The sequence below is a fragment of the Astatotilapia calliptera genome, chromosome 14 (genome assembly GCF_964374335.1).
Source record: "Astatotilapia calliptera chromosome 14, fAstCal68.1, whole genome shotgun sequence".
In the NCBI taxonomy this organism is placed as follows: domain Eukaryota; kingdom Metazoa; phylum Chordata; class Actinopteri; order Cichliformes; family Cichlidae; genus Astatotilapia; species Astatotilapia calliptera.
The window spans coordinates 39,889,198-39,916,734 of NC_137435.1; positions in this window are offsets into that span (position 1 = coordinate 39,889,198).

The window sequence follows — 27,537 nt, forward strand, 5'->3', positions numbered from 1 at the left end:
TTAGATTGAATGAATGACTGCATGTTAGACTTTTTTCAGTGTACAGTGAGACAGATAACACGGGGCTCCAGGGGGTGGAGGGGAGTCCGAGGGGAAGGTCCAAGGCGGGGTACATACTAGAGATGGCACGATACCACTTTTTTTATGTCCGATACCGATATCATAAATTTGGATATCTGCCGATACCGATATGAATCCGATATAGTGTTTTTTAATCAACAAAACTGTTTTTTAAATATCTTGCTGCATTTTGTATAAGTTCATACTCAAGTTTAAAACAACAACTACACTAAAGCTATTCTGTTATACCTGTATGCAAAAAAAAATATTTCATAGTTCAGCAATACTGATCAATCTAATAAACTTAAACCTACACCATCCTCCCTATTCTGGTATTTTAAAGAGTACTTAGCGTAAATATTAAGCAACCTAACTAATAGGGTTCCAACTCCCAGCAACAACAAAAATAAATAAATAAAAAATAGGGAACCACCCCTCACGCTCCACCTCATGATGCTTAATCAACGTAATCAACCTTAATTTGATGCAGTGTGAAAAAAAATGCACAGAAATCAATTATTTTTCAAGAAATATTAAATAGATTCAACATCTTTCTTCAACAAAATTGCAGACTGCACAGATGGTACCTTCCCAAAGGAAAAAGTACTATAGCTTACTAGGGTATATATATTAGACTTAACTCATTCACTGCCAGCCATTGGCAGTGAATGAGTTAAACCCATTGACTCATTCACTGCAATTGACGGCTATAGACGTCAATGGCAGTGAATGAGTCAATAGTCACTATATACAGTAATTGACTTCTATTCCTTTTACATCAGATTAAAACTTTGGGTGTAAGATTTGGATAATTATTTATTAAAAGCTCGACATTCTAAATGAGAATAAGAAAGAAAAGTATGTCTTTGTGCCCCCTTTTCCCTGTTAATGCCCTATCGGCCCCCCTGGCTAAACTTTGCTAGATCCGCCCCTGCACAGTTACCAGCGTCAGCTACGTAGAAAAAGATCCTCGAGTAGAAAGTAATATTAAATACATTCTAACAACAGCTGATCAAGCTTAAACGTGCTGCTGTTGTTCAGCCGCTGGTTTCCTCTTTCTGGTGCAAAGTGGGCCAAAAACAAACAAGAGACAGGACTCCCGACAGAAAAGCCGATCAGCTGATCATTAAGCAGTTTCATGATTGAAGTAGCAGCAGAAGAGGCAGTCGCTCCATATATCGCTTGTTAAGCTTAACGCAGGAATGCTTTACTAACATTCAGAGATGGACTTACACACTTGCTTTACTTCTCTCGGGGATAACTTTGTCGGAGATGAAATGCCGGGTTGCTAGCGAAGCTCCACATGCTATCCAGACCACCGACAGGTCCCGCATGCCACAGCCGCTCTACCGCGTGATGCATACTGCTCCGACGTGCTAACGTTCTGAGGTGAGTTACGGCGTGTTGCAAGTTTTGTGAGGTGCTTTCGTGATATTTAATGGATCGGATTACATTTTTTATTTTTCTCCGATATCCGATCCAGTAATTTAGGTCAGTATCGGACCGATACCGATACGTAATATCGGATCGGTCCATCTCTAGTACATACGCTCCTCTTCAACTTAATCCACAACTCACTCTGAATGTCCACTCCAAAATGCTCACGCTCACTCACACACATCCACAGAAATCCAGATGGGCAGGGAATCTAGAAGGCCTGTACAGAGAGAAAAACAACGTTAGGAGGAAACTCTAGGTGATCACAATGAATACTTCCAAAGGCTAGGCTACACTATGGCTAGGTAATGTGACGATCCAGTGAGGAAGCAGCCTCTCTTGCCATCTTAAGTAGTCTGCCAGGATCAGTGTGAATGAGCCACAGGCATAGCTGGACTGGCCATTGGGCATACCGGGCATTTGCCCGGTGGGCCGCTGGCGATTTTTTGTTTTTATGGGCCGATGGGTTGTTTTTTTTTTAGTTTTTTTTTTAGGGTATATATAATGAAAGGTGTTGGATTGGCTAATTGGTCATGATCGACTCTGGGCTGGACCAATTACAGCCGAGGAGGCCGGATGCACCCTCCCCCTTGTTTAGCAATCACGTGATTTTCGCACATTGCATGCCGGGAACTCGTGGCAAAACAATCCAAGTACCGCATCAAATGCAAGCATTTGCAGCACCGCAAAACGTTCATTCTCCGGTTCCAATACCTTCTTGTTTTTTCTTTGCCGCACAACAAAGGAATGTACAAAACAAAAGGAGAAGAATGGAAGAATGACGGTCCGTACAAAGACAGACTCGACGAAAAGACAAAGAAAAGATACGAGGAAAAAATCAAAGGAGTGAAAGGGTCAGACCCTTACGAGCACACAGAGGGACAAAAGACGTCAGCGTGCTGCCCAACTTTCACCACGCTCATATTTATAATTATACGGTTCTTGGAGTGAGTGCATACACTCATGAAGTTTAGTAACTTCAGGTCACTGCAAGAAGCCCAGGTACAGTTTACCGACGGATGGGTACAGGACCTTGAAATGCACTGTGTAGAACGAAAGACCATCGTACGAACAAAGGTAAATTTACCAGTCTCACAAATCGTCGTCATAAATACACATTCGTTAACCGTTTATTAATAGGACCTTTGAGCTCAATTAATTAGTAGTGGAAATAATTTCTGGTAGCATTACAGAAATGTAGCAGTGACAATAATATTGTATGTTGTAATCGTACTGGGCAATTAGTGATACAAAATACCTGTTTTACCCTGTGAATAAAAGTATATGTTTTTGTCAGTGTACCATGGTAATAACAGAAGCGAAACGCAATATTGTGTCAGGACAATTTACTATTTATGCACAATAAATAAAGGAGCATAGCGCGACAATTTCTGTTCAGCGCCAGACTTGCTTGTAACCTATATCACCAATTATGTTATGAAAATGACGTATTAACTACTACAAAACTCTGACCTTTGTGGGAATGCTTGGAGCAGACTAACCTGTGAGCTGGAGTGTTCTGGGACGTTATATTTGGTATATCCAGACCATCCGTCGGCTCTTACGTCGGAAACATGGCTTAAAAAATTTCTCTTCAACGACGTAATCCGATTTAAAAAAAAAACGATCTCTTTACCCGTCGGCTTCCCGTGGCTGTCATGCGACCGGCTATTGAAGTTAATAATACAACAGCTTCTTGCCATTTTTTGGGTTTATTTTTATCGCTGTGTAACTGAGTTCAATTGAAAGCCTGCGTGCGCTAGTACCTCTTGCCACAAGTTCCCAGAATCCTTTGCGGTTTTACACCTGAATGCCGTCACATTGTCAATCTTTATCCTGGTGGGCTGGTCTCTAGTCAAAATGCCCGGGCCGATTTTTTGTCCCAGTCCAGCCTTGGCCACAGGTGTGTGTTCAGGGCGGGTTCAGAGGCAGGGAATCAAGGTCCAGTTCCGCCCTGGTGGGAGAGGCGAAGACAAAAAACACACACACCACGACCTCTCCAGACCTTGAGAACCATGACAATTTGTATCCTGCTGTAACTTTACTGTATAAAGCTAACATCTCTAAAATGTCAGGAGCAGTTAGTCATTACAACAAGTGTTTGTTAAGTAAAAATCAAGAATGTGCGATACTGTTTGTCCATAATTTGCGCTCTGCACCCCCCACTTTGGGAACCTCTGCTTTAAACCGTCTTCTGGATCGATCTTGTCATGGTCCTGGGTCATTTTGACCCAGCGTTTTGTGTTTCCTTGAAGTTCATTTTTGTGCCTTGTGTTTATTCTGATTTTGTACTAGTTTAGGGTTGAACCTGAAGTTTGGTGTACATTCAGCCCTACCTGTGTCTGACCTTGGTGCTCTGTTCATGTCCCCGTGTTGTGTTGTAAATCAGTCTGTGTGTTTCCTGCTTTACTTTGAAGGCTCGTGTTCTGGATTTCGTGTTCTATTCTGAAGGTCTGTGTCTGTTGTCATTGTGTTCAGCTTGTGTCCTCCAGTCATCATGTGTATTCAGATCAGCTGTTCTTCCCTCCTGTGTGTGATTACCTGATTACCTTGTGTGTGTGTGTGTATATTTAGTGGGTGTCGGTCTGTGTTCGTGGTCGGCTCGTCTGCGTTCATCTGCGTTCATCTGCGTTTTTGTTATCCTCCGTCAGTCTGCCTCTCTCTGCCTTTCACCCCGTGTCCTGAGGATTTCTAGTTGCTCTTTAGTTTTCCCAGTTTAAGTTTCCGTTAGTATGTCTCACGATTCGTTGCCTGTTTCTGCCACTGCCACCTTGTAAATAAACGTCACTCGAATCATCAGTCACTGCCGCATTTTGGGTCCTCCTTTTCTTCCACACCACACGGCTCACTCCGCCAGCCGTGACAGATCTAGCCCAGTTTACCTCCCAGGTTTACATGGTTATCTCTTACTCTGTCCAGGCTAGACCTCACCTGGTGCCCAGTATCAGCTGAGATAGACCTCTATGAAAACAATAAGCTGTTTAAAAAGGCTGACGGGAGGTGAAAACTCCCTGTGCCAAATGTCCAGATTTACTTGTTTGGATCATAGGGCTATTAAGGTGGTAACAGGGTAATCTCTGGACCTGCGCAAAGCAGCTACAATCAAAAGACGGCATAATGTCCTATAATTCAACCTGTTACTGTGTGTGACAAAATGAAAGTAGATGACTTATCATACTATTAACTAACTGTGGCTTAACTATTAAAGGTTTGTCTTACAACTCAGTCCTGTGCTTAAATATCTGTCTCAGTCCTGCTGAGACACAGGGACAATATTCCAGAATCGACATGCATCTAACTACAGATGGACTTTTGACGAAAACGACATAAAAGTGTTTTTTCAATATCTGGCTGTCACAATATAAACTTGGGATGTAGGAAATGAAAGCAACACTTTGTGTGTGTGTGTGTGTGTGTGTGTGTGTGTGTGTGTGTGTGTGTGTGTGTGTGTGTGTCGTGCACGCAGACAGCCAGGATTGGGAATGCTGTGTGTGGTAGCCTCCTTTGATCTCACCGTCTCCCTTGTCCGATTTCAAAAGAATCCTCTAAGAAGAAAAGTGTGTGTGCTGGAGGGGAAGGAAAAATGTAGGGGGGAGGAAGAAGAAGAGGACAAGGGAGGGGAAAGGGGTGAGGATCACTGAAGTGTGAAGAGGGTGCGACTTTCTCCCACATTGCTCTCTCACTCTAAGAATGCTATTATGTCTGTGGAAAGTGGTCCCTCTCTCTCAGTTTCTTAATATAGGAAGCTGCTTTGCAGCCAGAACAAGCCAAGCGAAGCAGCATTGTCTAGGGAGAGGATTTGGTGGATGTGAAACTATACCTCCGTATAGCTCCGCTGCTTATAGCTGCAGGCGCTATAGGAGCTCTAATGGTACACACGGAGGCACCAATGAGATGGCTTTCACAGGCCAATACTGAGTCACTTGTGTTGACCAGAGTAACACAATAGGTTTAAATTTCAGAATGTTGTCTGTTATAAAGGCATCTAAAGAGTTTGCTGTTTGTGTTCACCTACCCCAAGCAGCAACCTTAGCATGTTAGCAGGTTAGTTTAAAGCCCGGTTGAGGTTAGGAGCCACTCTATAACCTCACATGCTGATTTCCATATTTGGGTCTGTTGTGGTCTGTTCTGCGGCTTTCTTATTTTCTGTTAAATGGATTCTGTTACTGTGCTGGATGCTCCTATTAAACACGGACAATGTTTCAGTAGTGAGGTCAACTTCTGTACAGAAGCCAAAAGCTCAGGCTTCACACTGATCTGAATTCTTGGTTACAGACAGTTTTTCAACCCTGCTTAAAAAAATGAAAAGAACATTATAATCAATCATGGTATTGATCACCAGAATCAGAGGGGGGCGTTAATCGATTTCAGCTGTTTTGTGTTTATGAAAGCAACAACGAGACAACAGGAAGGTTTTACAGGTGAAGGACACTGACATTTTCCCTCTTCTTCTTTTCTGACCATTTTTTTTTCACTAGTTTTGCATTTGGCTACGGTCAGGGTCACTACTGGTGCCATGAGGGAACACCTGGACCCTACAGAGGTTGTACACATGTCAATCATCAATATTTGCCATTGCCAGACGGTTTGCTGTGTTTCCCTTTGCTTTTCACTGATGAGAGCAGGTTCACTCTGAGCACATGTGACAGATGCAAAAGGGTCTGAATGAGTCATGGAGAACATTAGAAACGGTGTTCAGCATGAGCAGTTTGGGTCAGGGATGGTTCTGGTTAGACATATCCATGGAGGTGCATACAGACTTCTACAGGCTAGGCATCGGCACCCTGACTGCCATCAGGTATCAGAATCAAATCCAATGACCCACTGTCAGACCCTGCTCTGGTGAAGTGGGTCCTGGTCTCGTACTGGTGCACGGCAATGCCCGGCCACATGTGGTGAGAACATACAGTCAGTTTCCAGAGGATCAGGGAACTGATACCACTGAGTGGTCGCCACATTCGCCTGACCTAAATCCAATAGAATACATCTTCCAAAAGTCCATCTGACGACACCATGTTACACCTCAGACTGTCTAGGTGCTCAGTAATGCCCGGTCCAGATCTATTCAATTCAATTCAGTTTTATTTATATAGCGCCAAAATACAACAACAGTCACCTCAAGGTGCTTTATATTGTACAATAATACATACAGAGAAAAACCCAACAATCATATGATTCCCTATGAGCAAGCACTTTGGCGACAGTGAGAAGGAAAAACTCCCTTTTAACAGGAAGAAACCTCCGGCAGAACCAGGCTCAGGGAGGGGCGGGGCCATCTGCTTCGACCGGGAGGAAGATCTAGGAGGAGATCCCCCTATTGTCTCATTAAGACAAACTCTGACGTTGTCATAAAATTACCACTTTGAGTTGCTGCAAGGAAATTTTGGCAAAATGGACTAGCCTGCCATTTTATTCATTGAGTAACTTTAATTTATGGGGTCCATGAATTTAACCCTGTTTAGGTTGATAAATTTAATTTACATCAAGCGATATGGCATCCAACACATTACCCAGTCCATATAAGTACAGCTATCCAGCATGATTTTTCTTCTGTTGAGATCTTAAAGTGTGCCTTTAATTTTTTTCATCATTGTATTCTTGGATCTGTTTATCTAACACAGTGGATATTCTTACACAGGTAAACATCCATATGGAAACTTTAAGAAGGGGTAAATGAAAATTTACAGTAAGAAGATAAAAAGTAGCTCTTTGAAGGACATTTGTACCAGCTGATTTTGTGCAAAGCTAACTGAACCTTGTACTATATTAATATAATAATATGGAGGCATGTGACACATGACACAGGAGCTCTAGTTTTACACTCCAACTTTATTCACCTCCAAACATGAACTGAGCATATTGCGCCCAAACACAGCAGAACCCTTCCTCCCAGCTTGGGTGTGAGCCCTCTAGTGGGTCGCCACACATGCCTCCCCCCCCAAAACACCCAAACAAACAGTCCACTAGTCCAGGACCCGGGGCTTAATCAAAACATCCAGAACGGCTGAAACGGGGAGTCTGAGAACTGGCTGTGGGTTCACCAGGCCAGGAAAGACAGGCCAAACCCTCCGCTGGCTGGACGAGCGACGGCTCTCAGAGGGAGGGTCAGAGTCCAACGTCCTGGTAGCAGGTGGGCTGCCGCGGCGGGGGGCACGGGCCAGCACCACAGGAGCTTCCTTCCAAAACAAAATGCTTGGGACCTGGTGCACGCCGAACAAAAATGAAAGGCGAAGATTCCAACGACCGCGGAACAAAAATATCTGGCAGGCAGTGGTGCACGGGGCCAGGGACAGAAAAGGGGCCTCCAGGGGAGCGTAGAGCTGGCACCGCATCCCCAGGCAAAAATTCCCCGGGGACGCGGAGGAGTTGTCCAAGGACCAGTTCAGCAGGAGAAACCCTGAGGTCCTCCTTAACTGCGCTGCGCAATCCCAACAAAACCCAAGGCAGATGGTCGACCCAGTTACCACTCGTTAAGGAAGCACGGACCTTGACCCCCAGACATGGCGCACACCGCTACATCCGACAAATCGGTGGTCAATGCGATCTCCGCTGACGGGAACAGATGGACCAGCAGAGCAGTGTTGGCCAACGCCGACTTTGCCGTGGAAAACGCACGGAGGGGGTCAGGGGACCAGTCAATGGGGTCTTTTGCCGTTTTACCTTTTAAAGCAGCATGGAGCGGTTGTAACTGGTGAGCAGCCCGGGGAAGGAAACGATTATAAAAATTGACCATCCCCAGGAACTCCTGCAATGCTTTAACTGAGGCGGGACACGGAAAAGCTGCGACGGCTTGGACCCTGTCCGGCAACGGGACCACGCCGTCAGCGGAGATGCGGTGCCCCAGGAAATCCAGGACCGGCAAACCAAACTGGCACTTTGACAGGCTGATGATCAGGCCGTGCTCTGCTAAACACTGGAAAACCTGGCATAGATGAGATTCGTGCTGGCCTGCCGAGTTGCTGGCCACCAATATGTCGTCCAGGTAGACGAAAATGAAAGGAGTCCATAAGTCGCTGAAAGGTCTGGGTGGCACCTTTCAACCCAAACGGCATGCGCAGAAACTCAAACAAACCAAAGGGGGTGTTGACAGCGGTTTTCAGAACATCCTCAGCGCGCACCGGCACTTGGTGATATCCCCGCACCAAATCGATTTTGGAAAAAATCGAGGTCCTGGCGAGATGGGTGGAAAAATCCTGGATGTGGGGAATCGGGTAACGATCGTTGTCTGTAATGTTATTTAAACGCCGAAAATCCCCACATGGTGGCCACTGCCTGTCTGGCTTGGGCACCATGTGAAGCGAAGAGGCCCAGGCGCCCCACAGCCACAAACTCCTCCCGAGCAACGGACAGTTTCGCGGGGTCGAGGCGACGCGAGGGTCTGATCGTGGGGATATAATGCTCAACTGCGTGTTTTGCTGCCACGTTGGCAAAATTAGGACTTGACAACGACGGAAACTCTAACAGCAAATGCTGAAACATGTCTCCGGAGGCCACTAAATTGGCCTGGATGAGGGGGTCGGCAGCCCGGGTAAAACAGGGTAGTGAAAAGAACGACAGAGCATCGATCAAACGTCTGTGGGCAACATCAACTAACAGCCCATGGGCACAAAGGAAATCGGGGCCTACGATAGGCACAGAGCTGGTAGCAACAACAAAGTTCCACTGGAATTCCCTGCCGTGGAAACTAACAGTCACTAACCTTTCTCCATAAGTTGCAATAGGAGAACCGTTAGCCGCAATCAGCCATGGGCCGTGGCCTGCCGCTAAACAGTCCGCGGCGGATTGCGAGGCTCTTCTGGGAGCCAGAGTCCACCAGAAAACAGCTCCCGGAGCGTGAGTCTTCAATGAAGAGCAGCCTTTCCATATCGTCAGCAACTGGGGCCACCGCGAAACGGTTCCTGCCGTCAGTGCCAGCTCATTCGCTCCGGAGAAGGCTGGTGGGGGTGTCGCCGGTGGATCCACGTCCGGGGCGTGCACTCCAAACGTGCGGGAGACCAGCACCTCTTCAGCCAGGGAGCGGTACTCCTGCGTCGCTGGAAACGGGGAGTTGGCGAGGCCGGTTCTCACAGCGACAGGCAGTTGTCTGAGAAAGAGATGGACGAAAAGGAATCCCCCATCATCCGAACTGAGCAAGGACAACATGTTTTCCACGAGTTCAAGAGCTGTGCCTCTGCCCAGCCCAGAGAAGGAGAGAAGCTTCTCGGCTTGCTCTGCCCTGAAGAGGGTGTATCGCCGCAGTATTAGGTCCTTAAGGGCGACGTATTTCCCTTGCACGGGCGGGTCTCGGAGGAGCGCCATCGCACGGCAGGTGGCTAGCGGGTCAAGTGATACCACCACATGACATGATGAAATTTCATGTCATCTTTAGTGCCAACTTTATTCACCTCCAAACATGAACTGAGCATATTGCGCCCAAACACAGCAGAACCCTTCCTCCCAGCTTGGGTGTGAGTGGAGCCCTCTAGTGGGTCGCCACAATTAAATCTTATTAGTACATGGGAATACAAACTTTATTTCAGAGTAAATTACAGGATAGCTGAGTATATTATTACTTTCTGGATACCACCTTCATGTCTTTCCAGTTAATGTAAACAGGCCAGTGATGACAGCTTCACTTCCAGTCATTCTTCCTACAACTATCTAAGATTAACAACAGATTTCAAATGTTTGTTTTGTTTCTCACTGTTATTGAAAAATTGTTAAAATATAATAATAATTTATATGAAGCTGCATACTGAATATGGAAAAAACACTGAGGAAACATTATGGCACCTTTCCGTGTGCCACCAAACACCAACATAAGACACTTTAAGTAGTCTAATAAATGCAGTCCCTGTATATTAGACTGCCTCCAGCCTCCCCACTGGTTGATGGTTTGTCCTTTCCTGGAACAGCGTTGGTACATATTTGTCACTGCTAACTGGAAAATCTTCACCTTGCTGTTTTTGAGCTCCTGCCCGCTCATCAGTCTAAAAAGATTTGGTTCTCAGTGTTGCTTTTTCATCTAATACACTGACTAAAAAAGAACTGACTGTTGGTTTTCCATCAAATGGATGTCCATCCATCCATCCATCTTCATCCGCTTTATCCGAGGCTGGGTCGCGGGGGCAGCAGCCTAAGCAAAGAGGCCCAGACCTCCCTCTCCCCAGCCACCTCCTCCAGCTTATCCGGGGGAACACCAAGGCGTTCCCAGACCAGCCGAGAGATATAATCTCTCCAGCGTGTCCTGGGTCTGCCCCGGGGCCTCCTCCCGGTGGGACATGCCCGGAACACCTCACCCAGGAGGCGCCCAGGGGGCATCCTTGTCAGATGCCCGAACCACCTCAGCTGGCTCCTTTCGATGTGGAGCAGCAGCTGCTCTACTCTGAGCCCCTCCCGGATGGCCGAACTTCTCACCCTATCTCTAAGGGAGAGGCCAGCCACCCTTCGGAGGAAGCTCATTTCTGCCGCTTGTATCCGCGATCTCGTTCTTTCGGTCACTACCCACAGCTCGTGGCCATAGGTGAGGGTAGGGACGTAGATCGACCGGTAAATTGAGAGCTTCGCTTTTACACTCAGCTCCCTCTTCACCCCGACGGACCGGTGCAGCGTCCGCATTACTGCAGCTGCAGCCCCAATCCGTCTGTCGATCTCCGGCTCCCTTCTCCCATCACTCGCGAACAAGACCCCGAGATACTTGAACTCCTCCACTTGGGGCAGGAACTCATCCCCGACCCGGAGTGGGCACTCCACCCTTTTCCGGCTGAGAACCATGGCCTCAGATTTGGAGGTGCTGATCCTCATTCCCGCTGCTTCACACTCGGCTGCGAACCGTTCCAGTGCGAGCTGGAGGCCCTCACCCGATGAAGCCAACAGAACCACATCATCTGCAAAAATCAGAGATGAGATTCTGAGGCCACCAAAGCGAAAAGCGAAAAGCGAAAAGCCCTCCGCAAAGCGCTTTACACAACCTGTCATCCACCCATTCACACACACATTCACACACTGGTGATGGCAAGCTACAATGTAGCCACAGCACCTTGAAGTGACAGTTGTTGTCATTTGACGCTCGACATGAAACTGACGAGAATGTCGGGCAGCATGACCTCTGATGGGCCGGGTGGTGGTGGAAGGATGGGAAGGAAAGTTAGACAAATGCATGAACTTTACATGAGGAACAGATGGCCCCGCCCCTCCCTGAGGCTGGTTCTGCTGGAGGTTTCTTCCTGTTAAAAGGGATTTTTTCCTTCCCACTGTCGCCAAAGTGCTTGCTCATAGGGGGTCATATGATTGTTGGGTTTTCTCTGTTGTATTATTGTAGGGTCTACCTTACAATATAAAGCACCTTGAAGTGACAGTTGTTGTCATTTGACGCTCGACATGAAACTGACGAGAATGTCGGGCAGCATGACCTCTGATGGGCCGGGTGGTGGTGGAAGGATGGGAAGGAAAGTTAGACAAATGCATGAACTTTACATGAGGAAATTGTCAAGAGGATAAGTTGGGGGAAATTCACTTCTGAAACTATTATAATATGAAGCTCAGGTGCCTGTTTAAATCATGGTGTCCATTTGCCATTTATGTATTATTGTAGGGTCTATGTTACAATATAAAGCACCTTGAGGCGACTGTTGTTGTGATTTGGCGCTGTATAAATAAAACTGCATTGAATTGAATTTGCGGCTATCATCTCTTGGTGATGAATGCTATTGTGACTGGTGTCTCAAGGACTGACCTGAGAAGACACTGTGTGTCCTCTCGGGCAAAGGGGCTCTGAGGAAGCAGTAGTATTTCTTCCTATAGAGTACACTTGTCTTTGGCACTGTGGACAAGTGTGTCAGTACAAAAGGTGTCAGATGTTTTGTATGTTTCTACGTTCTTGAACAATACCGGCGACTGTGATAAAATCCTGTGGTTTAAAATACAACATGAGTTTGTATTAAATAGGAAGCTGTCAGCTCAAGGCAGAAAGGTTGAACAGGACATGCTGGTGCATTTGAGAATAACCATGATCCTCGTAAAGCGTTTCCCTTAAAAGCGCTTTACGAAGACCTTTGTGAGGAAATGCAATTTTCAGCGCTTTCTCCTTCCCTCTCTCTTTTTCTTATTTTCACAGTCTGGCTCACAACAGCCAGATCAGAGCAGAGGCAGACCCAGCCAATAATAAGCCAGCAGCTGATACATATAGAGGAACAGTGGAGGAGGAGGAAATTACAGATCCTATCAGCTAAGTTCAAGAACATGCCTCCCCCCGCCCCCCGAATCCTTCCTTACCCTTGCTTTCCTTCTCTTTCTGTCTCACTCCCTGCCCCCCAGCCCCTTCCTGTGATTCTTTTTCACTGCTCTTATTTCTTCCACAGGCTGCTGCACAAACGACAGTCAGCAAGGTATGCAACTCTCCTTTCACGGCTACTTGCAGGAGGTCCCTCACTTCAGATTGACCCTGCTGTTCATGGAATTTAAACGTACCCCTGGCAAAACTACCCAATCATCCAGCATCCCCAACTATAGCCTGTTGTCCCTGCCCGCTCCTTTCCTCCAACTCAAACGTTCCTCACACGGTGCACTATATAACTTCAGCCCCAGTAAAATTTGGACTCAAAATAACCTGGTGAAATCTCCATCAGCCAGGTTCTTGCCTGAGAGGACATGCATGCACTAAAAGAAATATAAAATACATATATGTTTATATTTAATTGGTATTCCACTTCTTGAAGTGACAGAGGGAATAAAGCCTCTAATGTACAGCTGAATTTTTACTGGCAACTGTGCTGGTATTTCCAAGTCCACTTGAACTTGAACAGTGTGCTATGTCTAAAAAAGACCTGCTTTTAAAGTTTGCTGCTTTTATATGTTTCAATTCAAACTAATTTTGTTAGAAAGGCTGATTCAAGTTAAAGACGTGCTGGGGTACAATGGGCATAGAGGCTCTCAGCAGAGAGCTGGATAGCAATGTGTGCATCGTGTGTGTGTGGTATAATGTGTGCTTTTGTTAAAGCTCGGCTTCAGCTTTGACAAAAGCGCTTTTACTTTTCCATCGTTCCTCTCAGCAGGCTAAAGAGCTACACACTTCTGTTGCACAGATCATTGCCTTATGGACAGGACAATATAAAAAAAATCGATATGAAAGTATAAACTTCTGTTTCAATCAGTGTGCGACTAATCAAATCGTTGATGAGGACTCGGCTACTTTGGTGTAATTTTTCAGTATGCGGTGCAGCCTTAAACACATCTTCAGCATCCTTCAAACAGATCCAACGAGATTATGGACAGAGGTTTCTCGCTGATGTGGTCTGTGTTATGGGACGTGTAACCATGGAAATGTTACACGAAATGAAAAACTTGCTGCAGATTGAAAAATGTTGCCTTTGAACTTGTTTAATGTTGTGACGGGGTGTGTTTTAAGTCAAACCGTGTTATCAGACGGCAACAGAAAAGGTGGTCAAGAAAAAGAAAGTGCAACAAGAAAGGACCAAAGCTGCTGTTGTCGGTTGGAGGTCCGCGTGACTGCTCTGTGTGCACCATGTTCAATTTCTTTGTGTTTTGTATGTAAATAAATCAGTCATCAATCATCAAGTGACAAATGACTTAAAATTAGATCATTACTAACCACAGATGGGTGGTAACTCAGTGATGTTTTCTTGAGTAACTTTTTGGGAAAAAATTACTTTTAGAAGTAGTTACTACACTGTACTTATTATTATTATTATTATTATTATTATTATTATTATTATTATTATTATTATTATTATTATTATGAAGTATCCCTGCTCTTACTTGAGAAAAATGTCTGGCTACTCTCCTCAGTGTGAGTAACTTCACTGAATGAGTAACAAACACGCTTTAACCAAAAATGCATGAGACACAGACACAAACCTGCAATTTGGAGATCAAACACCATACTATATATATATATATATATATATATATATATATATATATATATATATATATATATATATATATATATATATATATATATATATATATATATATATGTGTGTGTGTAGAAATAATGAAATTTTAAATAACGAAGGAAAATGAAGGGGAAAAAAAGCTTCTAAATTCTCTGCTGCTAACTAATTTGCAAAAGCGTTTCTTCTGCTTAGATTTATTGTTTTGTAATAATGTTTTTTATATGCAGATTTTTTTTTCAAATACCAAAATTTGCATTCAACTTTATATTTTTGTCTGTCTGATTATCTCATTTTTAAACATTTAATCAGATGTTGTTACTCAAGTATCCTTTTTCACTAAAGACTTTTTTACTCTTACTTTAGTAATTTCTTGTACATCGACTTTTTACTTTTGCTTGAGTAAAACTATGTTGAGGTAGTGCTACTAATACTCGAGTACCTCTGTTTCTAACTCATTCTTTGGTAACATATACGTTTTTCTGCCCCTGTGTGTGAAGATTTAGAATAAATGAGATTTGTTTTTAGGTTTTTGAATGAATATGAACTACTAGGACGGGAAATGTAGGTCCTCGCAGATGTAGAAATAAAAGCACAAACACACTCACATCGTTCTCCTTTATACAGTCCCTACTTTCTGCTCTCTGGGAATGCTACTCCTAATCTTCCGGGGGGGGGGGGGGGGGGGGGGGTTGGCACTCCTGTGGACCTGCAGCTGTATTTTGGGCTTCTTCACCGGTTCTTAAGGGACAAATAAAGCCCTATTATATCTTTGAGGGAGGGCCGCATTCAGGCTGTCATGCAGACACTCAGATGAAACGCAGCACTCCTGCTACAGTATGAATGAACAGAGCCCGCTAGAAATCCCTCTCACTCAGCCAGGTGGCTCCCAGAGGTTTTCACAGGCTGCTGAATCTACAGATCGGCAGCTAACAGAATTAAGGCTGATATGTGGAAAGACTAAATCTTATTACTGATGTTTTAGTTGAAACTCAAGTTCGTTCATGTGCCAAGCTGAGACATCGAGCTAATTATGCTTATTTGAAAGCCCCCCATTGCTGTTCATCATCACTGCAAAGGAATGAAAAGTTTTCCGCTAAGAATTGGATTGCTCTCCTTCTAAAGGCCATATTATTCACTGTGACACTCTAATTATTCATCTGGGAAATGTTTGACTGATGATGAGTCAGGCTCCTGCGAAAGGTGGCTTCATTTTTAATGATTACTTTAAAGCGCTTACCTGTAGTTGCTTCCATTAGAATATTATTCAATCTAATAGATAATTCACTTGAGTTTCATGAACTCACAGAAATTGTGGCTATTGACTATAGTTGGCTATAGCATTGAGTATTTATGACAAACTGAAACTGTGAATACCAGTTTAGTACGCATGGCCACTCTTCAGCTCATCTTTACCACGATAATCCAGGTAAGGGAATCCCAGGAAGATGATGCTGCTCATATGGATGTAGTGTTTTGACTGAGAGAAACACTTCATCGCTCATGTTTATCAAGCAACAAGGCTTTGAAATCGATTGTCCAATATGTGAAGAATAAATTAAATCTTTACTTGTATATTTTGAATATGCATTGTGTCTAATTCATTCCAATTTGTGCATTTGAAGGGGAAGCTCAGTGCTGAGACCATTGTTGGAATACAGCAAACCTTCTGCTTCCCTCACAAAGAAGCGTTGTTCTTGGCAGCAGAATGGGTTCAATAACCGATGACTTCGATCACTTCAGATGAGCTAGCATTGTCCCCGTTGGCCTTGGTTTTGTGGCTTACAGATTATCCAACAGCCTTGCAGCATCGTGTGTGATATCTGTGATTCATTTGTAAATCTGTAGTCTACCACAGTGGCAGAGCTGCGTAGACTACAGTTTAAGAAGAGGCCTCCCAGTCACCCACACGCAAGCTGGCCTCTGCTGGAGGCGGCTGCAGGCGGCTGACGTGTTACAGAAGACTGCGGTTGGTTGCAGTTTGTTTATTTTCATGCAGAGAGGTGCCTGGGTTGGTCAAAGCTCAGATGAACCACACCAGCTGATACGATCGCTCAGTGCATGTGTTCAGTGTGTGTGCCACGAGCGGGGTAATTCCACTGCAACCAAGCCATAAAAGGCCTCATATTACAGACTATTTAAATCCAATTGCGTGGAACTACATAAACAGTCTTTGCTGTAGGTGTTTTGTAGCATTTTTTTTGTAATCTCGCCAGCCCACTAAATATGCCTTCTCAACCCACCCACATGGAGATAAGTACAGGGCACTTATCAGTCACTACAGACACTGAGGAAATCCACAGGGACTTTATATAAGCAGCCGCTTGTCTCACACACTCATAGCACATCTGTTACTGCCGGGAGCTGCAGATGTTTTCATAAGCACAAATATACAGTGTACAGTATAGATGGAACATACCTGTGATAAGATTAATTTCTCTGTTTGTTTTAATCTTTGGGATTTAAACTAAAGTCATAAAAGACTCCAAACACATGCAGCATCTTATAATAAGGGCGAGGCGCAGTTTTAAATGGGCCAAATAGATAGCCATTTACTGGAGGAGAGCCACAGAAGAAGGAGGAAGGAGTATTTTGTTTTTTCTCCTGATCTACTCCTAAAAGACTGCCCAAGCTGCACTACACCCCATTACAACTCTGCTCATGCTACAGTGTGTGGCTGATGCTGAGACGAGGCTACAGACAGGCTGGAGGAGGACATGCTGCACAGGGCTGGCCGGCTGTCACATAACCGGACTTTTTAAGCTTTAAGTTGCTCACACTGCTCACAGAATTACTAATTAATAATATACACTCCAAACATTTGTACAATATGATTCTCATCACAATAAAATGCAAAAACTAATGCATATGCAGGAATCAGTGAGTCAGTAGATTTAACAAAAGCAAGGCTATTGTTCCAAACTGGCAACATACACAAAAGCAGATCCAGATATTTCCTTACATGTGACCTCCAGTTCAAAGTGAAAGTGAGATTTGATTAAAAAGTAAAGAATAAGAAGGTAATGATGGGTCTTTACATCTGCAGCTTGTTAAAAAGTGAAAGTGTCACGGTCCGGGGCAGCGGCCGTGTGAAGAGTGGAAAGGAGGACTCAGATGCAGCACTTACTCAGATGTGAAGGTGGACCATGACAGTACCCCCCCCCTCAAGGGCTGGCCCCTGACAGCCACAGAAACACACCACCAGACCCGGGCGGGCGGCAGGGGGCCCAGGACGGAGGGACCGGGCCATGACCAAAACGAAGACCCCAGAGTCCCAAACAAACGTTCACAAAACTCACAGGGGAGCAGAGTCCGAAGCACAGTTCAGGCAGCCGGCCACGAAGAAGGCCGTGGCGGCGCGTAAAGAGTTCGGGAGGCCGTCCACGAAGAAGGCCGTGACGGCGCGCAAAAAGTTCAGGGGGCCGACCGTGCGGAAGGCAACGGCGGCCGCTCAGGCGAAGAGGGTCCGGGGGCCGGCCGTGCGGAAGGCAACGGCGGCCAGTCAGGCGACGGCGCCCGGCCAGTAGCCTAGCCAGCGGTCTAGAAAACGGCCGTTTAGCTCCAGACCCAAACGAGGCTGGGCCAGGCGAGGCTGAAGGCACGGAAGCCGGGGCCGCAGCGGGCGAAGATGCTGAAGACGCTGTTGCAGGCGATGGTGCGGATGCTGAAGACGCTGCTGCAGGCGATGGTGCGGATGCTGCAGACACGAAGGCTGGACCAGACGAAGATGCAGACACGAAGGCTGGACCAGACGAGGATGCAGACACGAAGGCTGGACCAGGCGATGCTGAAGCAGAAGCTGAAGCCGGACCAGGCGAGGCTGAAGCTGGAGATGAAACTGGGCCAGGCGTGGATGAAACCGGGCCAGGCGTGGATGAAACCGGGCCAGGCGTGGATGAAACCGGGCCAGGCGAGGATGAAGCCGGACCAGGCGATGAAGAAGCTGTAGCTGAAGCCGGGCCGGGCGAGGATGAAGCTGTAGCCAGGCGAAGCTGACGCTGTAGCTGAAGCTGGGCCAGGTGAGGATGAAGCTGGACCAGAATCAGGCGAGGATGAAGCCGAGGATGAAGCCGGACCAGGCGTGGATGAAACCGGGCCAGGCGTGGATGAAACCGGGCCAGGCGAGGATGAAGCCGGACCAGGCGATGAAGAAGCTGTAGCTGAAGCCGGGCCGGGCGAGGACGAAGCTGTAGCTGAAGCTGGGCCAGGCGAAGCTGACGCTGTAGCTGAAGCTGGGCCAGGTGAGGATGAGGCTGGACCAGAATCAGGCGAGGATGAAGCCGAGGATGAAGCCGGACCAGGCGTGGATGAAACCGGGCCAGGCGTGGATGAAACCGGACCAGACGAGGCTGAAGCTGAAGCTGAAGCTGGGCCAGGTGAGGATGAAGCTGGACCAGAACCAGGCGAGGCTGAAGCTTCAGGCTGAGGCGTGGCAGTAGCAGGTGGTAGCGCTGCAGGTGATGGTACTGCAGGAGGCGGCGCTGGAGCCACAGGTGGAGAAGCAGCCACAGGTGGAGAAGCAGACACAGGTGGCCGGACGGGATCCTCGGGCCCCCCAGCCGACGTGGCAGTCAGTGTGGCACGAGGCTGGACGGGCTCCTCGGGCCCCCCAGCTAGCGAAGCAGGAGGCTGGACGGGCTCCTCGGGCCCCCCAGCGGGCGAAGCAGGAGGCTGGACGGGCTCCTCGGGCCCCCCAGCAGGCGCAGCAGGAGGCTGGACGGGCTCCTCGGGCCCCCCAGCGAAAACAGCCGCAGAACCAGTGGGCACTGGGGCCCCCGGCACACATGAAACAAAACCAGTAGGCACGTGGGCCTCTGGCACACATGAAACAAAACCAGTAGGCACGTGGGCCTCCGGCACACATACGGAGGGCTGCAGCTGCGCAGAGCACTGACCCTGCTCAGGCAGTGACAGCCCGGTGCAGTTCACAGCTGGCATCTTGGCCTCCAGGGGTCCAGAGTAAGCTGAGGGCAGTAACCCAGCCTCTGGGGAAGCCCCGGAGTGAGCAATAGTCTCTAATGTAGCCAGCTTTTGAGGAACAGGTCCGTAGTGAAACAGTTTGTCTCCCTGCTCAGAAACAGCGGTGGAAAAACAGTGTGAAAATTGTGGCTTAAGGGAGGCTAATGGTTGAGCTACAGACTGGGAAGCTTGTGGTTGGACACAGAACTGAGCCGGAGAATGGCAATAAAGTCCTGGCTCAGAAGGAGCGGCAGAGACACAGTCTGTCAGTTTTGCAGCGGGTTTGTACACGCCCACTTGGGAAGGATCCGTTACCACGAAGGTAGGTAAGCGATCTGTACAGTCTCCCATCCCGCTCTGAATAGCCCCAGAAAACAAAGTCCCGGAAACTGGGGAAAGCAATGCATCCCGCTGACTCACCGCATCGGGCTGCTCGAAAGTGAATGCAGACGGGGGGTGTAGTCCAAGGTCCAAAAGGAGAAACTCCTGCTCCCACGGACATAGCGAGCCTAGAAGCCATGGGAGACCGGTCACCAGACGCTGTAGCCGCCTCTCTATAGCGCGCTGGGACTCCCCGCCCGGGTTTTCCAGCCACAGGTCAATAAGCTCCTGTGTGGCATCGATTAGATTCTCCCGTAGCTCCTTGGACGGGTTAAGCGCTGCTGGGTCCATGTTGTGGTCGCGTCGTACTGTCACGGTCCGGGGCAGCGGCCGTGTGAAGAGTGGAAAGGAGGACTCAGATGCAGCACTTACTCAGATGTGAAGGTGATTTATTGACAATACTGAACATAAAGTGGAGATGGCAAAACAGAACTAAGGACGAACTAAACTGGGAGAAACTACACGAAGGGAGTGGCAAACCTGAACATGAAGGGAGAACAGCAGGGAGAGCACGCAGGGGATTCACCGGGTATGAACACAGACGACGCGACGAGGAGCAGAGGAAATCACACACTATAAGTACACAAAGAGACACTGGGAAATCACACACAGGTGGGGGAAACAGCTGGACCTGATTAACCTGACGAGACAGGGGAACACTAACACCAGGGACCAACAGAGGGAGCACAAACCCAGAACCCAGTGTCTAAAATCCCAAACACAAACCATCCCAAAACAGCCATGAATAATAATGAAAGTAATAACAATAAAGAACATAAACATAAAGTCACTGAGTCATGGCCGCAGGACCATGACAGAAAGTACACTTTTCCTTTGTAACACCTCTGCAAGCTCCTCATTGAACAGCAGGTTAGCACCTATAGAGGTGGCAGTGCTAACCATTACACTGTTGTAATCACATCGTGGCTGTAGTTCAGGAGGTAGAGCAGGTCACCTACTGATCGGAATGTCGGTGGTTTGATCCCAGTCCAAGTATCCTCGGGTAAGTTGCTCGTATGAATACTTAGAGAGAAAGTACTTAAAGCAAAGAAGAAAGTGAATGTGGCATGTTGTATAAAGTGCTTTGAGTACTCCAGGAGAGTAGAAAAGCGCTGTATAAGAATCAGTTCATTTACATCACAGGAACAAACAGGTTTTGAATTTCCAAAGGTTTTTTTTACAACTGTTTCACAACCAAATACAATGTCAATGTTATATGAAGAAACTCTACGCACACCGTCACTTCAAACTTTCTAATTAGACCTCCAGTCAACAGAAAATTACTTGGAAGGACACCGGTGATTAGTGATTGGTGAACCTGGAGGATGGCGGGTGATGGAGGTCTTACATGGAGCTGGCTGTGGGTAAAAAGACACAATATTTTTGTCTGATACACAGTGTATTAAACATACCTGTTACTTTTAGTAACATGATCAATAACACACAAGCCACAGACAATCCCAGCTGCCATCTTTAATGACCTGACTGATGTCACTGAGATGGAAGGGTCAGGTATGACAAAGATATATTGGATATTAATCGTCAGCTACATTTGGTTGTGTTCATTAAATATAGGAAATGTACTTTCTGAACTCAGGTTTTTGGATTATTTGTTGGAGTAATTCTGAGCCAACAAAGAGAAAAATGGAGCAGCTTCTTGGATTCACTGAAATAGTCAGAGAGCTGTCAGGTGGCCGGGTCCATGAGATGGATGGGATTTGCCTCGAGTTCCTTGAGACTCTGGATGTTTTAGGACTTCTTCATAGGAATAGCTCAGTAGGTAGAGTGGTGGCCCCATGATCGGAAGGTCGGGGGTTCGACTCCACTGAACGGCTACCCTGAGATACCCCTGAGCAAGGTACCGTCCCTACACACTGCTCCCCGGGCGCTGCACTGGTGGCTGCCCACTGCTTCACTGGGTGAATGGGTTAAATGCAGAGGAACTATTTCCCTATGGGGACTAACATGCACACTTTACACTTTACTTTAGAAGTGCCTCTGCAGTATTGCATGGAAGCTGGGGACAGTGCATCTGGATTGGCAGATGTGGTGGTGGTCCTGCTCTTCAAGTAAGGAGACCAGATGGAATGTTTTCAGAGGGAGCTCACTCCTCGGCCCTCCTGGAAAGTCTGTGCCAGGATGTTGGGGATCAGTGCAGTTTCTGTCCTTTGTCGTGGATCACTGGACCAGCTCTTTATCTTCCAGAGGTTGTTTGAAGGGATGGGGGAGTTTGCCCAACAACTCTACATGCATTTGCATGTAGAGTTACATGCAATACATGCAATACATGCAATACTTGGAAAAAGTATTCAAGGGGGGATTCAAGACTACGGAGTGACCAGCCCTTTGCTACATGCCATTCCTGCTATAGTAAGAGCTTGGTTCACACTACTAGTAGTAAATCGGATCCAATCCCAGTGAGAGATAGACTCTGTCAGGACTGCTGTTTGTCACTGACCGATTTCTAGGTGCAGCGCAGCGATTTTTGCACTGCTGTCCTCAAGATCATGTCTGTGCTCTTTGCAGACGATGTGGCTGTTCTCTCCTTACCAGGTAATAACCTCTGACTTTACAGCTGAGTGCAAAACAGCTGGGATTAGAAGTTTACAGGATTACAAGTTCCTTCCCCAAATGGATGAATTTAAGTATCTTGAGGTCTAATTTAAAAGTGTGGACAAAGTGTAGCAGATATTGTTCAGTCTTAGCTGTAGGTTTACCAATCAATCTATGTTTCTGCTCTCACCTATGCCCACAAGCTCCATGGGCATCTCTGTTTAGACTGCTGCCCCTGCGATCCAAACGCAGATAAATGGGAGAAAACTGCTGGAGCAAATATGGAGTCAATCTATCCATCACCAGGCCTGGTTAAGATATCAAAAAGCCCAGCAGAAATTTAAACTGGTACTTACATGTAATCAGAATTAAAAATGAATTACACCCATACTTTATCATTTTTCTAAAATCCTCTTACTATATGAGATATATGAGAGACCCGGGTTTTTTATGGACTCTGTTCTGTATCCTACAAATGTTGCTTTTAACCACAGGAAATGTGATATGTGCTCATGTGGAAGCTGAGTGAGTCTGCCTAGCAACAGTCTCTCTCACTGCAGCCTACCTGTAGCTCGCTCCAGTTTTGGCATGCATGTGCTGCTTCTCATGGGAAATTAACCCCTGAGTGCAAAGACAGTGGGAGGAGTGTGTGTTTAATATGTGTGTAAACAATTAATTATGTCAACCTCTGCAATGTATGGGCCTGTGATTGCCTCTCCCTGTCTGTACCATGTAGTTTATGAGCATCAACCTTCTGCGCGGACTCTTGCACATCTATCTCTGCTTTTTATTGTGTTTCAGCATATTTCATTTCAATATTAATAAAAATAACATAGTAATGTGTTATTTCTCGGATAGTTAGAAAAGGTTAAAAAAAAGAGTTGCAATCAAGAGATTGAATGAGCAAAAAAAGAGTTGGTGATGGTGATACATAGGATGTGAAAACATTATTATGTAATTCTTCATTAGGCATTTACATGTTTACATCTGTTCTGCAGAGTTATAAATATGCAGGGGGGGGGGGGGGGTGTAAAACCTCACCAATGTGAACGGATGTCATCATTTGCAAAATACTAACCTTTGCAGAACCCAGAAGCAGTTAAAGAAAATACCTATTTATCCCAAAATAGTCACTGCTATCAAATTTCTCCCAGCAACTTCATAAATGTGATCATATGTCAGTGTTGTCTCTAATGCTTCTTCTGCTGGCACCATGTAGCCAAACCCAAATAACTGATGCTGTAAATGAAACTGAAATAAAAATGAAGCCAGCTTTTTGTAGGCTGAGTGCAGAAATGGTATTCTCTTACTCTTTTCACTTCTGAGTCTCTCCATGTGTCTGTCTTTAAACTTTTTAGATCCTAATAAGTCAACACCAACCCCCTCACAGATATGGAATAGAATAGAATAGAATAGAATAGAATAGAATAGAATTCAACTTTATTGTCATTGCACATGTCACAAGTACAAGGCCTCAAAATGCAGTTTGCATCCATCAAATGCTTTAGCCATGATATAGATATATTACAAAAATGGGTCTGTTATGGGTATGTTACAATGTGCACGGTATGAAGGTACAGTGGGGCAAAAAAGTATTTAGTCAGCCACCGATTGTGCAAGTTCCCCCACTTAAAATGATGACAGAGGTCAGTAATTTGCACCAGAGGTACACTTCAACTGTGAGAGACAGAATGTGAAAAAAAAAATCCATGAATTCACATGGTAGGATTTGTAAAGAATTTATTCGTAAATTAGGGTGGAAAATAAGTATTTGGTCACCTCAAACAAGGAAAATCTCTGACTCTCACAGACCTGTAACGTCTTCTGTAAGAAGCTTTTCTGTCCCCCACTCGTTACCTGTATGAATGGCACCTGTTTGAACTCATCATCTGTATAAAAGACACCTGTCCACAGCCTCAAACAGTCAGACTCCAAACTCCACCATGGCCAAGACCAAAGAGCTTTCGAAGGACACCAGGAAAAGTATTGTAGACCTGCACCAGACTGGGAAGAGTGAATCTACAATAGGCAAGCAGCTTGGTGTGAAAAAATCAACTGTGGGAGCAATCATCAGAAAATGGAAGACATACAAGACCACTGATAATCTCCCTCCATCTGGGGCTCCACGCAAGATCTCATCCCGTGGGGTCAAAATGATCATGAGAACGGTGAGCAAAGATCCCAGAACCACACGGGGGGACCTGGTGAATGACCTGCAGAGAGCTGGGACCAAAGTAACAAAGGTCACCATCAGTAACACACTACAACGGCAGGGAATCAAATCCCGCAGTGCCAGACGTGTTCCGCTGCTGAAGCCAGTGCATGTCCAGGCCCGTCTGAAGTTTGCCAGAGAGCACATGGATGATACAGCAGAGGATTGGGAGAATGTCATGTGGTCAGATGAAACCAAAGTAGAACTTTTTGGTATAAACTCAACTCGTCGTGTTTGGAGGAAGAAGAATACTGAGTTGCATCCCAAGAACACCATACCTACTGTGAAGCATGGGGGTGGAAACATCATGCTATGGGGCTGTTTTTCTGCCAAGGGGACAGGACGACTGATCCGTGTTAAGGACAGAATGAATGGGGCCATGTATCGTGAGATTTTGAGCCAAAACCTCCTTCCATCAGTGAGAACTTTGAAGATGAAACGAGGCTGGGTCTTCCAACATGACAATGATCCAAAACACACCGCCCGGGCAACAAAGGAGTGGCTCCGTAAGAAGCATTTGAAAGTCCTGGAGTGGCCTAGCCAGTCTCCAGACCTCAACCCCATAGAAAATCTGTGGCGGGAGTTGAAAGTCCGTGTTGCTCGGCGACAGCCCCAAAACATCACTGCTCTCGAGAAGATCTGCATGGAGGAATGGGCCAAAATACCAGCTACTGTGTGTGCAAACCTGGTAAAGACCTATAGTAAACGTTTGACCTCTGTTATTGCCAACAAAGGTTATGTTACAAAGTATTGAGTTGTATTTTTGTTATTGACCAAATACTTATTTTCCACCCTGATTTACGAATAAATTCTTTACAAATCCTACCATGTGGATTCATGGATTTTTTTTTCACATTCTGTCTCTCACAGTTGAAGTGTACCTCTGGTGCAAATTACTGACCTCTGTCATCATTTTAGGTGGGGGAACTTGCACAATCGGTGGCTGACTAAATACTTTTTTGCCCCACTGTATGTTATGAATATGCTATAACTATAAGTATGTACAGGCTGTAGTGGGTATACAAGCTATGCACAGGCTATGTACAGGAAACTATACAGAAATATACAAGTTGTAAACAGTTGTAGAATTATAATAATTATTGTACAGAATGATTGTTTATGCAGCATTTACAGTAGTGCTACTTTCTACAGTGGTTATATAAAGTGCTGGTGGTTGTGAGTGGTGGTTCAGCCATGTTATTTTTGTGTGTATGAGGGTACAGTTGTGCATTTGTTTGTTTTTGTCCATTGTGTGTGTGTTCAGTTGTAGGTGGTTGTGGGAGTGTGTATGTTCAGTCCATGAGTTTAATGTGGGTCAGAGTTCAGGAGTCTGACAGCTGTGGGGAAGAAGCTGTTCCGGTACCTGGTGGTCTTAGTCCGGAGGCTCCTGTAGCGCCTCCCAGAGGGCAGGAGGGTGAAGAGTCCATGTGATGGGTGACTGATGATTTTCCCAGCCCTTTTCAGACACCGCTTCCTGTAGATGTCATTTATGGCAGGAAGTGGTGCTCCGGCGATGCGCTGGGCGGTTTTCACGACCCTCTGCAACGCCTTCTGGTTTGAGGAGAGCAGCTCCCGTACCAGACTGTTATACAGTTGTACATTTTTCTCAATAAATGACTAAATAAATCAAATGTTTTCCATTTTGTTTTGTTTTTTATAAACTGGGTTGTCGTTATCCGTTACTTTTTTTGTCAACTTTATAATGACACAGGTCATATTTTTTCAGAAATACATAAAATATGAAAATGGTCAAAAAACTTTTACTATTTTTTCTGAATTCTTTAGATTGATAATCAAACCAATATGAAACAAACTTTTGACATCCATAAAATAATGTTTTTGATATTTCATTTAATTCAGACTGTGTCAATCATTTATCCAAATTAAAAGGAATAAAATCAACACACAAGTGAAAACATCCTGAAAATAAAGTCAGTGCAGCACTGCAGTTCCTCTAATGACCGCTTGAGGCGAGCTCCATTAGTGAGCCAATCAAATGCCTTTATTCAGTCATGAACATGTTCACAGCCTGGTGCAAAGTGCATTTTCCACAGACATATTCTGATATATGCTGACTGATAGTGATCTCAGTCAGTTTATGCTGAAGCCTCATTTCAAAGAAAAAAAATCATACAAAGTTTTCTTTTGCGCATTGAAAATGATTAAAATCAGCTCTGATCAGGTACAGAACAGGCTGCCTAAGTCATCCTTTGACACAGTACAAACACATAACAGCTTCATGTTTTTAATTATACTCATTTCACTGCTCTTTGATAGTAGCTAATGCAGCTTAATATATTATACATAAATAAAACATATATTAAAAAATATTTTCCCCTTTCCTATTTTACATATTTTACAGTTTCTTTTGCAAATATGCAAAAGAAACTTTTAAGCTTTTCTGCACATTTGTTAAAATGAAATTTTACCCTTAAATCCAATAACTGGTTACTCATTCTTGACAGCAAGAACTGCAATCAGGCGTTTTGTATGTACTCTGGTTATGTCTCTCTAGTATTAAAATGTCTAATATTAAAATTAACTTGATGATCTGAAAGATTTCAGATAGCCAAATATGCAAAAAAACAACAACTAAGGACTCAAGAAGGGGGCATGCTTTTACTTGACGCTGTATCCAATCAGTGAGCGTATTTTAATCAATCGTACAACTCAGTGAAATTTAATAATAATATTAAATTAAACATTGTTATTTTGTATTATTGTCTCGTCCAGATGCTCACTAATACTGTCTGCTCCCTCTGCCCTCCCACCAACTGTGGTTCTCCTCACTTTGGAACCTTAATAAGTCCAGACAAAACAACCCTTTGTTCATTCTTGCCATACATACGCTTCCTTCTTGTTTCACATCTCGTTTTTTCTATTTCACTCTCTGCTGCCCTCTTCCCACTCTTTACTCTTTTATTTTCTCCCACCTCCTCACCTCTCAGCCCATCTCTCCCCCTGTACGCCTCCACCCTCTTGCCTCAGCTGCCATGTTGAGCTGAGCTGCCACTATCTACTTTTGCATGAAGGCTCACAGTA